Below are 13,359 nucleotides of genomic sequence, written 5' to 3'. Positions count from 1 at the left end.
AAAATAATTTAAAAAATATATAGAACCATTCAATTATTTGTGATCTGTTGGAAACTTCGCCAATTTTCCAAATCTTATCAAATCCCATTCTAAATCCATGGGAAAGAAACATGAAGCAGAAAATCACTATGATAATTCTAGGTTAATTTTATGTTTTACATTTTTATATTTGTAGCATGAAGTAATAGTTTGAATATTTGAATCCTATTTGTAATAGCTGACAAAGTTATTAATATACATTTAATATATCACCTATGCTTCTTAAGCCCAGAAATAAATATATATTTGCATTTAATAATTAAAGACATTCAAACGTATTTTTATCAAATATACATTTCATTAAAACTTTTCATGGGGCGCCTGGGTGGCACAGTCGGTTAAGTGTCCGACTTCAGCCAGGTCACGATCTCGCGGTCCGTGGGTTCGAGCCCCGCGTCAGGCCCTGGGCTGATGGCTCAGAGCCTGGAGCCTGTTTCCAATTCTGTGTCTCCCTCTCTCTCTGCCCCTCCCCCATTCATGCTCTGTCTCTCTCTGTCCCAAAAATAAATAAACGTTGAAAAAAAAATTAAAAAAAAAAATTTCAGTTATATAACTGAGGTACTTTTAAATGAAAATTATCATTATATTTGGTATTAATATTTATTCACAGTTAATATAATTATTTAAAATGATGTTACTTCTCAATAGCAGGAAAAATATGCTAGCAGAAGGTAGCATCATTCATTAATTCATTCACTTACATAATTATCGATTTAACAAATATTTATTGAAGATCTATCACATACAGAAACTATGCTACATATTAGAGGTTTAAAAAAATGGTCTCATTCCTCAGGACATTGCATTTGACTAGATATAAAGTTATTTTATTTATTTATTTGTTTGTTTGTTTATTTATTTATTTATTTATTTAGAATTGGGAGGGGCAGAGGGAGAGAAAAAATCAATCTCACCACTGTGAGATCATGACCTGAGCTGGAATCAAGAGTTACAAGCTGAACCGACCCAGCCACCTAGGCTCTCCGAAAGTTAATTTATTAAAATACAAAATAGGAAATGCTTTTAAGCCAAATTACATTTATACTTGAAGACTTAACTTTCCTTGAAATTATTCCATATTCTTTAAACTTCTATTATAAACCTGTTCATTGGTTTCTAACAGCACTAAAATTTTTCAACACTAGACTGTTGGCATGAACTAAAATACAGTTGACTCCTGAACAGCACAGAGGTTGGGGGTACTAATACTGCACTGTTGAAAATCTGCATATAACTTTTTTTTTTTTTTTTTGAGAGAGAAAGAGTACAGGTGATGCAAGAGTAGGGGAGGAGCAAAAGGACAGGGAGGGAGAGGGAGAGAGAGAGAGAGAGAGAGAGAGAGACAGAGAGAGAATGTAAAGCAAACTCCATGCTCATCACAGATCCCAGCTCAGGGCTCGATTCCACGACTCTGGGATCAAGAGTCAGGTGTTCAACCAACTGAGCTACCTAGGCAACCCTGCATATAACTTTCGGCTCCCCAGAAACTTAACTACCTATAGACTGCTGTTGTCTGGAAGCCTTCTTGATAACATAAACAGTCAATTAACACATATTAACACAATACATATTAACATGCATGTTATATGCATTATATACTGCATTCTTACATTAAGTAAGATAGAGGAAACAAAACGTTATTAAAAAATCATAAGGAAGATAAAATACATCTAAAGTATTATACTTTATTTACCAAAAACAAATCCATATGTGAGCAGACCCAAGCAGTTCAAGCCTGTGTTGTTCAAGGGTCAAATGTAGTCTTAATCTTAGCACAGGTCTTCATATTTAATTACTCTGAAATGAGATTAACATTGTAGTAATAGACTGATAAAACCCATGAGTAAAAACTAGCCATTTGGAGTATCAGAAAAGAAACTTTCTAGAAAACAAGAGTGTCAAAATCCATCAGAAAGAAAAATGGTTGGGGTTATCTGAAAAACAAAATAAATTGTATATAGGAAGCAATATTCATGAAAAAAATGAATGGAAAGAAAGGATGTGGCCAGATCACAAAGCATATCATAAAAAACATGGAATTATTTTGAAATTGCATCAGTTTCCTAGATCTGCTAAAACAAAAGTATCACAAACTGGGTCGCTTAAAAGAAGAGAAACATATTATTTCACAGCTCTGAAAGCTAGAAGGGCAAAATCAAAGTGTTCATGGGGTTTATTCTTTTTTTGGGGTTCTAAAGGAGTCTGTTCTGTGCTTCACTCCTTGCTTCTGATCATGACAGGCACTTCTTGATGTTCACATGAGCATCTATCTTCTCTGCATGTCTGTGTGCCCAGATTTCATTCTTTTTATAAGGACCCTATTCATATTGTATTAAGAGTCCACCCAATTCTAATATGACCCCATTTTAACCCCATTTAAACAATTCACATTTAAAGCATGGGTTTAGAACCTATTATTCAACATTTAACATTTTAGATTTTCATCCCTTGATTATTCCATTAAGCACTAATGGAGCTTCCACTGGTGTGGAAGAATTTTGCAGATGGAATTAAAATTCAAGTCACTTTACTTCAAAATACAGGGATTATATGGATGGTCTGGTCTGATCAGGTGAGCTCCTCAAAAGCAGAGTGTTCTCCGGATAGGAGCAGAAGAGGGTGTTAGATCTTCAAAGGACACTGGGGAGTCAGTGCATTATTCTTGACTTTGAAGATGGCAGGGCCACATTAAAGTAGATGCGATCTGTCTCTAGGGGCTGAGAGTGACTCCCAGATAACAGCTAGCAAGGAAAAAAGGACCTCAGTCACACAACCCCAAAGAAATGAATTCTGTCAACAAGACTGAACCGGGAATAGGATTCTTCTAGAGAACCTACAGAAAGGAAACTTGAAGATGTCTTGATTTTGGCCTTGTAAAACCCTGGGGAGAAAATGAAGTCCCACTATACTAGATTTCTGACTTAGACAATTAAAAAAACAGATGATTTTAAGTCATATGCCACAATAGAAAATAATACAATTTTGGCCTATGCGTTAGGTTTGTCTTTTTGTGGTTTGTCTTTTGTGGTTATTTCTGTCTACAAAATATATAGTTAAACCTTGAACAATGTGGGTTTGGATTGCATGAGTCCAGTTATACACATTTTTTTTCAGTACATGCAGTACATATTATAAATATTTTCTTTTCTTTATGATTTTCTTAACATTTTGTTTTCTCTGTCTTATTTTATTGTAAAAATACAGTATATAATACAGATGACATACAGAATATGTGTTAATCCACTATTTATGTTATCAGTAAAGCTTTTGGTCAACAGCAGTCTATGAGCAAATTTCTGGGAGAATCAAAACTTATATGCAGATTTTCAGCTGCACGGGGGTTGACACTCCTAATTCCCAGTGTTGTTCAAGGGTTAAGTGTATAGCAGTAGGTGTCAAGGAAAGAAATTTCAGTTTCAATTTTTTTCTTTTAATTTCCTACTTGAATACTTTTTTAAAAAAACTTATCCAAGTAGGCTTTATAGTATTTTTTTTAATTTATTTATTTACTTTGAAAGAGACAGAGAGGGCAAGCGGGGGAGGAGGGGCAGAGAGAGAGAGAAGAAGAGAGAATCCCAAGCAAGCTCCATGCTTGTTAGCACACAGCCTGATATGCAACTCAATCTCATGAACTGTGAAATCATGAAACCAAGAGTCAGACCTAACTGACTGAGCCACCCAGGCACCCTGGTCTTAAAGTATTATAACAAATTTCTATACTATAAAATTTAAATGATGTTGTATATGGTGTGTGATGTGAGATATGTGGTATATACTATGGGCTGGATCATTTTTCCCCTATTTAAAACTAAAAAATGAATTTTTTTATTTAAAAAAAACTTATCATGCAAATATAATAAATTCTTGTTAAATAACACACTGAAGCCAAGAGAAGATTTATATTTTCCTAGATATAAGCTTGATAAATATCATTTAAATACAGGCAGGAATTTATTTTAATCAATTTTATTTATAATATGAAAGTTTATTTACATGCTAAGTAGTACAACTAAAAAAAAAGCCAAGGCATTATCAATAAAAATACAGGTTAAGACATAATTTTACATAAGACTTCAAAAATATATTTTCTTACTGAGTAACATGATCAGCTTCAAATATAATCCTAGCAGCTACTGAATTATTAGGCCTATAATTGGCTTCCTGATCTCTTTTATGGGCCTCTATGTGCATAACATGTGTTATTATTAAATGGAATTTACTTTTTTATTACAAAACCTGTCCTTGTTTTTTTGGTTGCACAAATACTCAATTCTAGGCAGAATTTAAATCAGCACAGAAAACAGAAATAAGGTCATTTTTTTCCTTGGTCTTGATGCTTGTTAAAGTAGAAAATGCCTGTTCCCATATGTATAATGCTGAAAACTACAGCAAAATATTCATAGCCTTCCTGTGAATGTCAACACACCCTCGTTCACAGAATTCCAGAACTTGTGTAGAGGCAGATCAGCAAATTTCATTTTCACTCTGTCCTCAGTCTGCAGGTCACAAAGTTCCCCCTGCCTTCTCCGAGTCTAATTCTCAGTCTGAGCAGATTCAGAAAGAGGGTGTCTTACCCATTCATACCTTGGCATTCAAAGGGAAGGCACACCCCACTCACTTCTCTCCTATAGCTCTTCCCGGTGGTTGTCAAGAACACCTGAGACTTACTGATTCCCTTTCACGAAGTCAAGTCCTAGCAGGAGTGGAAACATGTTAGTTTCCTTTTGCAGTGGATTTTTACAGAGATCCGGATTCCCTTTACAACATTTTCTGCAAGACCTCACAAAGACCTGTTAAACTCGTCCATGTGTGGAAACGCATCTGCTAAGCGGACGGGTTTCAGCAGCCATACTTCATCTTGAGATTCTCGACGGAGTAGGTCTACCACCGTCTTGAGGGTACTCCGACTCACCTATCTGCTGCAACGCCCGGCTGGGAACTGTCCCTCTGCTAAGCCACCAGATTTCCACGTGGAGCAAGTTTATGTGCTCTTTGACCAGGTGTGCACCTGTTTTTAAAACAATCTCAAGTAGGGGCGTCTGGGTGGCTCAGTCGTTAAGCGTCCGACTTCAGCTCAGGTCACTATCTCGCGGTCCGTGAGTTCGAGCCTTGCGTCGGGCTCTGTGCTGACAGCTCAGAGCCTGGAGCCTGTTTCCGATTCTGTGTCTGCCCCTCCCCCATTCATGCTCTGTTTCTCTCTGTCTCAAAAATAAATAAATGTTAAAATTTTTTTTTTTAAATCTCAAGTAAATTGGTCTTTGTTTAATAAAGTATTTTTGTAGCATCATTCATAACTTTTTTTTTTTCTTTTTTTGGATTTTCACTGCCCAGAATGTTTATCCCAACATTTTTTTGATGAAGAAAGTATTGTGACATTAGGATTTTCTTTCATTTAAAGAGATATAAACCCTCTCATGGAATCAAGCATTGCTAAAGGCACCATCAATACAAATGTCAACACACTTTCTCCAAGACAGAAGTTTTGTTTGTGGATAAAAAGAAACACATTAAAAACATCTTGTCCTTTGCTCATATCAGCCTGCTCTTTGCAGTAGAAAAAAAAAAAAAAAGAATTCTTGGATCTCACCTTCATTCACAAATCTTATAAATGCTACAGCATGACATTTCCTGGGGAAATCTCAGAATTCATCAACAGGGTAGAGGAGCTGTTGTTTTTCAGATTATTACACAAAACTTCTTCGGCATGAGGTGACATGATATTTATATGTCTATTATCAGACTGTTCGAGAGTGAAACGTTTCCAAATTCTCATACTACATCCTGTCCTAGCATTTTCATCACTATAATTTTACATACTGGCATTATTAGTTTCTCACCTACTGTGTGACTTTTTCATCTCTGGCAATAATTTTAGATACCAAGTAACTTGCTTCCTGAGACTTTTCACTAATGTGGCTTTTTAAAATGAAGACTTTAGTTTGTTTTGTGATTCTAGTGTCCATTTACAATAATCAACACTCTAAGTTTCAGAAGGCTGTGACTTGTGATGAAGTATATTTTTAATTTTGCTGGAGCCATTTCTGCATTTTTAGCTTATTTGCCACAGATGATGCACAGGGAAATGGGAAAATTGGCTTATTGGCCCAGGAAAAGCCCATGAATAAGAAATTTTCATTGTGACATGTTTTTGTATGTGTTCCTCTGTACCCTTCTGAAATGACTCAGGTTATAATTATGCATCACCAACATTTTGGGGATTATTCTTTGGCTTGGATCTGGAATCTTACTCTTTCTTTCACATCTCATCCTCAAAATCCACCACTCCCAACTCTCGGACATCTTTGTTAAAAAAAAAAAAAAAGACTGATAAGATATAAAAAATACCTCACAATATAATTCACTTCTAACCTACATAATCTACATTATACAATGTTTGCAACAATAGCAAAGGTCAAAGTGGAAGTTCGTTGCAACATATAGAATTTCTTTCTTCGGAATTAAACTTCCCTCTGACTTTCTTTTACATGTAGAGCATGCCAGCTCCTGTGATTTTCCTAAGCTGGTCAGCAGTGCCTAAGAGGTGGTTAGGGTAAGTGACTTGGGAGGGAGAATCTGATGTCATGGGCTTCTTCCCCTCCCCTTGATGTAATCAGGGCTTATCAGTTATAAACAGCCTCTCCTATGTGGCCACAAAAACTGATAATGAGCACAACCAAATGAGCACAGTGCTTTTGCACGCTGCTCTATAGGAATGGAAATCAAAAACAAAACAAAACTCTTAAAATGTGATAATAAGCTGCTCCATCAGAGTGAATGCTAAGATCTTGTACAAAGGACAGAAAATTTTTTTGTGTGTCTTATGATCATTGATACCACCCATAACAACATTTCATGTGCACCCGGAACCCTGATTAAAAAAATAAATAAACTAATGTACGTTCACATTGATTAACATCAGTTATTTATCATAACAAGTTCTATTTATCATTAATATTTATGGTAATTATTGGATGTTTGTTTTAATATATACATTTGATATTTGAGAATATCATTTTAAGTGCTAAAATATCAATAAAAGTCATAAAAACTTTATGTGTAAAATAATCTGTTCTGTGAATTGTCCAGTAACTATCTATGATGATTTAGAACTAAGACACATAAGCCTATAATCAGATTGACAATGATGTTGGGAACCTCATATCTCTATGGATGCTATTCCACAAATCAAGTAAGAAGAACAGTAATATTAGATAGGCAGCTTCATCAAGATTGTTTCCACTTTAATGCATGCTATTAGAGTTCCAGCAGTACAAGCAGGCCTTCAATAGCAGAACCTGCTTTATTATTTTTGTCATAAATTCTTATTTTTTTTCTTCTTTCTTACCCTTCTGGAAAGTTATTCAGGCATTTTATGAGATAAGGTTTTATGAAACTCTATACTGTACATATCATTACAACTAAATCTTATTTTACTGTCCTTCTCAAAAAGTGAAACCACAAACTGTCACTACATTAATCAAATCACAGCAATACTCCCTATTCAAGTGAAGCTATGGTTGAGCTGAAGATATCAAAACTTCACTAAATCACAATACAGATATTGTAGCACAAACATCAAAGTGGAATTTATTTGTGCCTGAAGACTCCAACTCCATCATATACACCAGTCATCATGTCCATTACTGACTGGTTTTCAAGGTCAGAGTGTTAGTTAATATGTTCAATGTTGGCAAATGGCCTAATTCTAACACTAAAATCTGTAGATGTCATTAAACTGGAATACAATTACATGCAAAGCAAGTGTGAAGAATTGTTATATTGGCACTCTGTGATTCACCAAAATGTACTGATGGACTTCAAGTTAAGCATATATATCTGTACTTGTATTTTCTAAGTTCCTAATATTGAGCCAATTACAACAGGAGACTTGCTTTTGAAATTAATGATTCAGCTTGTCCTCAATGTGACTACACATAAGAATCAAGAGTAAAAATTAAAATAAAGGAACAGCTATATAATTATCAGAACCCACCCAAACAACACATGGGACTCTAAGACTGAGTACCAAACACAGATTTTATAAAGCTCTACAAATGATAAAGCACAAAAATGTTGAAAAGATGGGGGTGGAATGGGGGCTAATAAACTGGAATGGAAGCAGAAAAAAAAAAGTTGAAAATATCCAGACCAAATAATGTAAACATTTAAATCCCATCTTTGTACAATTAGCAAATAAGCAATTACATTTATGGTAATTCTGACAGAGCTGGTGTGTCAGTCACTCACTCTTTCATTCATTCATTCAATCAGAAATTCATGCATGAAATTGTAATTAAATGATTATCACATACATTCTGCTCTAGAAAATGAAAATGCAAGGATGAATCAGGCACAGTTCCAACTCTCAAGAAGCTCACTGTGTTATGGAAGACAAGCACATTAAAAAAAAATTATAATGCAATGTGTTAGCAGCAATCATGGAAGTATTGCAATGCAAAATAAATAAATAAATAAAAATGGAATATATAAGTGTGATCACAGCTGTACCAAGAAAGTAGAGAGGAAGAACACTTAAATATGTTTGAGATGTTAGAGACTTGAAGGATGATTTACACCTTTTTTTTTTTTTTAATTTAAGTACATGTGAAGGAGACAAGTAGAATGCATCTTCAGAAGCAATAGAAGAGTAAGAGTTGGATATGGTTGAATGGTATACATTTGTTTAGAGATTACAAAACACGCATCTGGAAAATAAGTCCTTGTACATCATGTTGGAGATTTTTAACTTCATTCACTAGCCCAGCTATAACAACAATTCGAATATACAAACAGGTAAAGTAAAAGAAAAGAAAGTTTAAAAACAAGAGAGAGCAAAAAAAAAAAAAAAAAAAGAAATGAAAAGATGAGAGCAATCCTATAAAAATGTCGACTTTGTAGTTTTACAAGTAATATCAGGAAATAAAATCTTCATTGGCACCATTATTTCAAAACCTTAAAAGCCAGTTTATAATCACAAAAGTAGAAAATAACGTAAAAACAAAGTAATTTGATGAAGTGAACATATTCAGTTTTACACCCAACTTGTAACATTGCCTTTTTTGTTCTCTTCTGTCTAAAGAGAAGTAAAAATTTCATGAGGGTTTTGGGAATCACTTGGGGGACTTGGAAACTTTTAAATCTGGGGCAAAATTAGATTTTATTTTTATCAAATCAATTCCATCAGAGTGGAAGGAACTGCGGTGGGGACAAGAGTACTTCTTTTCTCCCAAATTGTTAACATTACATTTGGGTCAAGTTTGCACTTTGAAAATTTTTAACTTCTTTTTAGCCAGAGGGTACAATTTAAAGGATCAACTTTTAGAACCAAATGTTTGCATCAGGTTCATTAATTTACCATTTTCTTCATAGGCAAAACTTCCTGTTTCAAATCACTAACAGCAGAATAGCAATCATATTGAATGTCATTTTTCAAAAAATAAAATCATCCACTATATAGTAGCATGTTTACAATGAGTGGTTGAATACATGAAGAGTCAATATATTATATGAAAATATATAAAAATCATCGCTCTGATTTTTTCACTGTAAATGAAAATAAGAAAGATTACTGTTTTCATCACCAACAGATTTTTAAAATTATGTTAGTAAGCACCCCTTAATGAGGAATCAGTGTTTTCTGACTCTACCAACCAATAAATTTCTAGTTTTTACCCTATAGTATATATAGCAGGTTAACTTGCAGTATAACAGTTTTCTGTTCTTTTTACAACTGACAAAAGTGATGAGTTTAATTAAATTCTACATATTCTATGTAGATTTTTATACAAAATTACTCTAAATACAAAGTGACTTGATTTATATAAAACTCTCACCAATTATAAATACTTCATTAGAAATTTTCCATATTATGAATGAACAGGATATAAAATAGTTTATATGAAAAATTAGAATAGTCTTAAGACTGAAATTTTAATGTTAAAATGTATGGCTAATATATTTTTAGCTAATGTTTTTTTTCAGCTCACGTTTGTCTGTTTTACATTTTCAGGATTAAGAATATTATGAAAATAATATTAATAATAAAATAATTTTCTTGGGGCGCCTAGGGACTCAGTTGGTCAAGCATCCAACTGTTGATTTCAGCTCAGGTCATGATCTCACAGTTTATGGATTTGATCCCTGCATCAGGCTCTGTGCTGATGGCAGGGAGCCTGCCTGGGATTCTGTCTCCCCCTCTCTCTGCTCCTCCCCTGTTTGCTCTCCTTCTCTCTCTCCCTGTCTTCCAAAATAAATAAATAAACATTAAAAAAAAAAGAATAAAAAAATATTGTCAATATGTCTAAGAAAGTATACCAAACAAAATCTCAGTATTATAACTCTATCCTTTCTGGTCACAGATAAAGAAGTCTATAATTGCAAAATGGTACTAACTTTATCATCCATGAAAGGGGATGTTGCACTGCTGAACAGTATTTTACTTACACTTAATTATCAATCACATATCATAGTTCAATAAAAATGAAAATTTCTAATGACATCAATTCTAGAATTTTCAACAGACAGGGTTTAAATGAGTTATTATAAATACTACTTCCTTATACACTTTTTACAGGTCTTAACTTTTAGCTAATTGTGTATATTTCTATCTTTATTTCTATTAATTAATGCTATAGGCTGTAAAAATTCAGTAAACCTAAGTAATTATTCATAAGAAAATATTTTATGATGTAGCTATATATAATCTTGATCAGAGAGAGGAAATATTTCCCAAACATTTGTCAAAATTCTCCTGATTAAAATAAAAAACAGTTGCTCAATTGTCAGTGGACTGTAACAACCATATTGCTGAAAGTTTTTGCTGAATCTACTGTAAAATACCCCCTCCTTTTTTTTTTTTTTTTTTCCTTCTAGAAATACACATTTCTACATGGGCTTGGTTCCTTTTTTTTAATCTTTAATATACTCTAAATTTTTAGGGATAATTATTAGCCTAATTTAATAGGAACACTCAACTAGTCAACTGCATGTTCATCCAGTAGCATATTCACTTGTATGGTATTAAAGTATTTATAGATGTACATGTATTATATGATATGTATGTACATATTTAATGTGACAAAACTGGATCTTACACTTTGTTAAAATGTGCGTTAGAATGAAATTAGATTCCTAAATGATTACTGTTAAATAAAAAATTATATATTTTGGAATCATAGAACACTCTTCAGTCTCCCCAAAATAAAATGTAATTTGTTGTTTAATATCAAAAACTGAGCAAAAGTAAGTCATGCCTGCTAAAACTATGACTAGTGTAAGCAGCAAGGAATATTATTCTAGTCAGCCTGGGCTGCTATAACAACCCATAAACCAGATGGCTTAAACATCATTTATTTATCATGGTTTGGGAGGCTGGGATGTCCAAGATTAAGGTTCCTATTGAGCATGTTTTTCTTGACTTATAGATGGCTACCTTTTCACCATGTCCTCACATGGTGAACAGAGACAGCTCTGATCTCTCTTCCTCCTCTGTTAAAGACACTAATCCCATCACAGAGTCTCCACCTTCATGGTCTCATCTAACTCTGGTTGCTTGCCAAAGGCCTCACCTTCAAACACTATTATGTTAGGCTTAAGGCTTCAGCATATGAATTGAGAAGAACATAAGGCAATCAATTCATAACAAAACTTTTTGGCTAGGCAAATTAAGTTTAATTTTATGGTTTTCTTTCATTGGAAAATCCAAGAGTAGCTCAAAGATAAGATAGAAATCACATGAAGTAGAATTCCATTGTTTTCCCTGTAAAGTTTCAAAGTAATATAAAACTAGTGCCTTATGGCATTAAATATATTCTAAATCTAGCATTAGTGGGGATTCCTAGATTGCACTTCTCAGATGAATGAAAACTCTTACTTATAAAGCATAACACCAAGAAAAACTTACATTCAAATGTTGATGTTCTCATGGAAGAACACTGAAGTACATTTTCATACCTCAATGGTACAGGACTAAAAAAAAATATTTACTTCATATATTGGCATTTCTTACATGTAATTCCTTTTCAGAATGAATATTTGATCATAAGACCCAGTCACAAGTAAGCAGGTTACCATATTTTACCACAATTTTTAAAAGACCACTTAAAATAATGGTGGATTATTTTGCAACAGGGGAAAAATATCTATGTGTGAACATTCACACTTCTCTACTAACTCTTACACAAAAATAGGCACACAGATCAATGGAAGAGAATAGAAAACCCAGAAATAGACCCACAACTGTATATATAGTTAACTAATCTTCAACAAAACAGGAAAGAATATCCAATAGAAAAAAAAATACAGTCTCTTCAACAAATGGTGTTGGAAAAACTAGGCAGTAACATGCAAAAGAATGAAAATGGACCATTTTCTTACACCATACACAAAAATAAATTCAAAATGGATGAAAGACCTAAATGTGAGACAGGATACCATAAAACTCCTAGAAGAGAACACAGGCAACAACCTCTTTGACCTCGGCCATAGCATATTCTTACTACACACATCTCCAGAGGCTAGGGAAATAAAAGCCAAAATGAACTATTGGAACTTCATCAAGGTAAAAAGCTTTTGTACAGGAAAGGAAATAATCAACAAAACTAAAAGTCAGCTTATGGAACAGGAGAAGATATTTGCAAATAACATATATGATAAAAGTTTAGTATCCAAAATCTATAAAGAACTTATCGAACTCAACACCCAAAAACAAATAATCCAGTTAAGAAATGGGAAGAAGACATGAATAGACATTTTTCCAAAGAATACATACAGATCACCACAGCCATGTGAAAAGATGCTCAACATCACTCATCATGAGGGAAATACCAATCAAAACTACAATAGGATATCACCTTAGACCTGTCAGAATAGCTAAAATTAACAACACAAGAAACAAGAGTTGTTGATGAGGATGTGGAGAAAGGGGAAGCCTCTTACCCTATAGGTGGGAATGCAAATTGGTACAACCACTCTGGAAAACAATATAAAGGTTCCTTCAGAAGTTAAAAATAGAAATACCCTAGGACCCAGCAATTGCACTGCTAAGGTATTTACTCACAAGGAAATTCTTAACCGAGTTGCTAAAAAAAAGAAATATGGAAAACAGAGAGGGAGAGGAAAAGAAAAGCTGAATGACACTATAACTGAAAGAATTCAAGGATTTGGCAAGTAAGAATCTTGGAAGAAATAAAGAAGTCATAGAAATTGGGAAGGGAAGGGACTTTTGAGAAATGTTGTAAAGAATAGAGTTATATTCTTTAAGAAATGAAAAATAAATGAAATTCCAGTTATCTTGACCAATATTTTGAATTCATGTAAAAA

Source organism: Lynx canadensis, chromosome B1 (genome assembly GCF_007474595.2).
Source record: "Lynx canadensis isolate LIC74 chromosome B1, mLynCan4.pri.v2, whole genome shotgun sequence".
NCBI lineage: Eukaryota > Metazoa > Chordata > Mammalia > Carnivora > Felidae > Lynx > Lynx canadensis.
This window is presented reverse-complemented; position numbering follows the sequence as displayed.